At 37.2% G+C, this 5203-nt stretch overlaps 1 non-coding gene across 1 annotated transcript; it reads left to right on the top strand.

Annotated features, from left to right (window-relative positions):
- The first annotated feature begins 4649 nt into the window (after positions 1-4649).
- Positions 4650-4756, top strand: LOC131241859 (small nucleolar RNA R71). The gene has a single exon (XR_009169425.1). It is a non-coding gene; the product is annotated as a small nucleolar RNA R71 (small nucleolar RNA).
- The last annotated feature ends 447 nt before the right edge of the window (positions 4757-5203 follow it).

Below are 5203 nucleotides of genomic sequence, written 5' to 3'. Positions count from 1 at the left end.
ATCTTGATCTTAACTTTTTCGGAAAGAATTGGAGACGAGAATTGTACAATAGGACCTTTTGCTGAGGTTTAAAATTCTTCCTTAGGATGTTTTCGTCATAAAAAGATTTGATCATGTCTTTGTAGATTTTAGAATTTTCATAGGAGTCTCTCCTCAGCTCCTCTAATTCATTCAACTCTAATTTCTTTTGTCCACTTGCTTGATCCATATCAAAGTTTAATTTCTTTATTACTCAGTAGGCTCTATGTTCCAATTCCATAGGCAAGTGGCAAGCCTTCCCATACACCAATCTGTATGGAGACATTCCAATCGGGGTCTTATAAGCAGTCCTATAAGCCCATAAAGCATCGGATAGTCTGAGGGACCAATCCTTCCTATCTGGCCTTATAGTTTTCTCTAAAATATGTTTGATTTTTCGATTAGAAATCTCAGCTTGCCCACTCATTTGTGGGTGGTATGGGGTACTCACTTTATGCTTGATGTCATATTTCTTCATCAAAGCTTCAAATGTCCTATTACAAAAGTGAGACCTGCCATCACTAATGATGGCCTCTAGAGTTCCAAATTTAGGAAAAATATTTTCCTTGAGGAATCGTATGACCACTTTGTTATCATTGGTCCTACTTAAAACTGCCTCAATCCACTTTGAAATATATTCCACACCAACCAATATATAAAGAAATCTAAAAGAAAACAGAAATGGGCCCATAAAATCAGTACCTCAACAATAAAATAGCTCCAATGGTAAAATTGGTGATAAAAGGCATCATGTTATACTAGGACACTCTTCCCAACCTTTGACATCTATCACAAGCAACAAAAAAAGCATAGGTGTCTTTAAACATGGTGGGCCAGTAAAAACCATACTGTAGGATTTTTGTAGTGATTTTTTCAGCAGAAAAATGGCCATCACATGCTTCCATGTGGCAAAAAGAAATAACATTTTGAACTTTATCATCTAGGATACAACGTCTAAAAATCTGATCAGTCCCATATTTATATAAATACGGGTCATCCCAAAAGAAGTTCCTAACCTCAGTTTCAAAACGCTTCCTAGCTTGTGACTTCCAATTATAGGGCATTTTTTCCGTTACAAGATAATTCACTATATCCGCATACCAAGGCAATTTGGAGATCGCAAATAATTGTTCATCAAAAAAAGTGTCCTGGATATGTATCTCCTCAGTGGAATCATCTAACATTAATCTGAAAAGGTAATCGGCCATTACGTTTTCTACTCCTTTCTTATCTTTTATCTCTAAGTTAAATTCTTGGAGTATGAGGATCCATCTCAAAAGTTTTAGCTTTGCATCCTTCCTAGATAGTAAATATTTCAAAGCCGAGTGGTCTGTGAAAATGACCACTTTGGATCCTAGTAAGTAGGACCTAAACTTATCCAAAGCAAAAACTACTGCAAGTAACTCTTTTTTAGTTGTTGAGTAGTTCACTTGGGCCAAGTTTAGAGTTCTACTTGCATAGTGAATAGCGTAGGGCCATTTATCTTTCCTTTGGCCTAAAACAGCCCCTATGGCATAATCACTTACACCACACATTAGTTCAAAAGGAAGTGTCCAATCTGGTGGACGCATGATAGGTGCAGTGGTAAGGGATGATTTAATTTTATTAAAGGCACTTGCACACTCATCTGTCCACTTAAATGGAACATCCTTTTAAACAAGATTAGTCAAGGGTCTGGTAATGGCACTAAAGTCCTTGATGAATCTTCTATAAAAATCAGCGTGCCCTATAAGTGATTTAATATCTCTAACAATTCGGGTGATAGGTAGATTAGCTATAATATCGAGTTTTGAGCGATCTACGTCGATTCCATTTTTGGAGATAACATGGCCCAAAATAATTTCCTTTTGAACCATGAAATGAAATTTCTTCCAATTTAAGACAAGGTGTTTCTCTTCACACCTAGACAAGGAAAGAGATAAATTATTGAGGCATTCCTCAAAACTACTCCCAAATACAGAGAAGTCATCCATTAAAACCTCAAGAAACTTCCTAACCATATTTGAAAAAATACTTAACATATACCGTTGGAAAGTTGCTGGGGCGTTACACAATCCAAATGGCAGCCGTTTGAAAGTAAACGTGCCAAATGGACAAGTGAACGTGATTTTCTCTTGGTCTTCTAGGGCTATCTCTATTTGGTTATATCCGGAATATCCATCAAGAAAACTATAGAAGGAGTGACCTGCTACCCTCTCTAAAACTTGATCAATGAATGGTAGAGGAAAATGGTCCTTCTTTGTGACCTGGTTCAATTTTCTATAGTCAATGCAAATATGCCAACCTGTGGTGACACGTGTTGGTATGAGTTCATTATTAGAATTCTCCACACTAGTTATTCTAGATTTCTTTGGGACTACTTGAATTGGACTCACCCAAACACTATCGGATATTGGGTAGATGATTCCCACATCCAACAATTTGATCACCTCATTTTTTACAACTTCCATCATGTTTGGATTGAGACGCCTTTGAGGTTGTCTAATTGGTTTGGCGTCCTCATTGAGGTGGATCCGATGGGTGCATATGGAAGGGCTTATATCCTTAATGTCAAAAATTGTCCAGCCCAAGGCTCCTTTGTGGTCCCTTAGAACATTCAACAATTTAATCTCTTGATCCTTTTCTAAAAATGAAGAGATCACCACAGGATAAGTTTTATTTTCACTTAAGTATACATACTTAAGCTCATTTGGTAGTGGTTTTAAATTAAGCTTTGGAACATTAGTTGATGGCAGAGGCCGCGAGTCCTCGATAGATAGGATTTGAGTGCGCGGTCTCCATTGGTACATACCAATGTCTTGGGTGGTAGTGCTCTCATCATCATCACAAATTTTAGTAAGCACTTTTTCTAAATCAGGATTTTTCAAGTCCCCAATAACTTGAATCAATTCCTAAGTCAAACTAGGTTCCAATTCCTCTTCTTCTATCAAGCAGTCCATGAAATTTAGCTCATGGATCTCATTATTATCAATGGGCTACTTATATAGATTGAAAATATTTAGCTCTATAGTCATGTTACCAAAAGACAAGTTCATCATTTCATTCCTGCAATTTATGATTGCATTTGAAGTTGCTAGGAATGGGCAGCCTAAAATAATGGAAACTTGAGCGTTAGCATTTACACATGGTTCAGTGTCTAGTACAATAAAATCCACGGGGAAGTAGAATTTCTCCACTTGGACTAGCACGTCTTCTAAAATTCTCCTTAATACCTTAATGGAGCGGTCAGCGAGTTGGAGTATAATCGTATTTGGTTTAAGCTCGCCTAACCCCATTTGTTTGTAAACCGAATAAGGTACTAAGTTGACACTTGCACCCAAATCTAACAAAGCATGCTCAATTTAGAAATTTCCAATAATACAAGGAATAGTGGGACTTCTCAAGTCTTTTTATTTGGGTATGACCCTTTGTTGAATGATAACGCTCACTTTCTCAGTAAAAAAGGCCTTTTGTGCACATTTAATTTCCTCTTTACAGTGCACAAGTCCTTGAGATATTTAGCATGTGATGAAATTTGTCTAATGGCATCAAGCATATCAATATTGACAGTAACCTTTTGGAGAACATCCAACACCTCTTGATATTTCATGGGGACAGTTGGATTCCGAAGTCTAGATGTGAACGGAACTGGAGGCTCATATGACTTAGTCTCTTTATCCTTTTGTTGTTGCGACTCTTGAACCATGGTCGGTTTATCATTCTCTTGAGACAGTGGTTTATCCTCCGGTATTTCTACCAGTTGCATTATCTTGTTATCGACTTCTTTTCTACTTCTCAAGGTAATGATGACCTTAGCTTATTCATGATGTAGCTCACTTGGATTTGAGTTTCCAATGAAATGTGTGTTTCTAGGGTTTGGCACAGGTTGAGAAGGAAGGGTGCCTTTTTCCCTAGCATTTAGTTGAGTCTTAATCCTAGCCACAACCATCTTTAATTCCTGATTTGATTAGATTAGAGAATAATTCATTCGAGCTCGAGAGTTTATGAATGCGGTCAATGCATCCCCCACAGATGATCGCTTTGGTGGGGGCACATATGGTGTATTGTTAGGTGCCCCAAAGAAGTTGTTTTGTGGAGGCATTTGAGGTGCATTAGGCACATTAATTTGTGGTACATTCCTCCAACTAAGATTAAGATGGTTACACCAATTTGTATTATATGTGTTTCTCATTAGTTGCATAACTGACCTTTGGTTGTTATTTATAGCATTTGCTTGTTCATGCTCATGCATGATATTTTGTACAACTGAGATTATTGGACAATCTTTTGTGTCATGGTCTATACCACCACGAATGCTACAAAAATTACCTAAGGAAATGTTTGTTTGAACCATATCAACTTTCCTAATTTCCAAGGCTTCGACCTTTCTAGCCAATGCAGCGAATTTTGCATTAAGGTCATTTTCCTCTCTTAGGACATACATTCTCACTTTCTCTCTAAGAATGGGTCTAGTTTGGTTTGGTTTAGTAGAGACATCTCATGTCTGCGTATTCTCTGCCAACATATCTAGAAAATCTCAAGCCTCATTATGATCCTTATCAAAAAAGGTTCCACCAAACATCATCTCTATGAACTGATGGGTATCCATGGTGAGCCCCTTTCGGAACGCATCAATCACGTGCCATGGTTCATAATCATGATGTGGACAGATAATTAGAAGGTCTTTGAAGCGCTCCCAAGCTTTAAAAAACTGTTCCTTCCCCTTTTGGGAGAATGACATGATTTCTTGTTTTAATGCATTTGTTTTATGCTCAGGAAAGAACTTTTTCAAAAACTCTTTACTTAAGGCTTGCCATGAAGTGATAGTATTAGGTTTTAGAAAGTTGAGTCATACTTTGGCCCGATCCTTTAGAGAAAATGAGAATAACCTCAGCTTAAGTACATCCCTATTGTCATTATTTACTTATAACGTTGCAATTACTTCCTCAAAGTCCTTGAGGTGCAAGTAGGAGCTTTTAGAATCCAATCCATGAAATTTATGAATTAATTGAATCACACCTAGTTTAAAATCAATGTTCCCTGTATAAGAAGGGAACACTATGCAAGATGGTAAAGTTGATCTCTCATGGTGTAAATGTTCACGTAAAGTCTGTGGTTGGTTTAACACATTCCTATGAACTTCATTTTCATCCTTAGGAGGAGGATTAGGTTGATTTTTTCTTTTTTGATTTATAGTTGGATCTGA

This window comes from Magnolia sinica, chromosome 3 (genome assembly GCF_029962835.1).
Source record: "Magnolia sinica isolate HGM2019 chromosome 3, MsV1, whole genome shotgun sequence".
NCBI classification, from domain to species: Eukaryota; Viridiplantae; Streptophyta; class Magnoliopsida; order Magnoliales; family Magnoliaceae; genus Magnolia; species Magnolia sinica.
The sequence above is the reverse complement of the archived record's forward strand: the minus strand, read 5'-3'. Positions and strand labels throughout refer to the sequence as shown.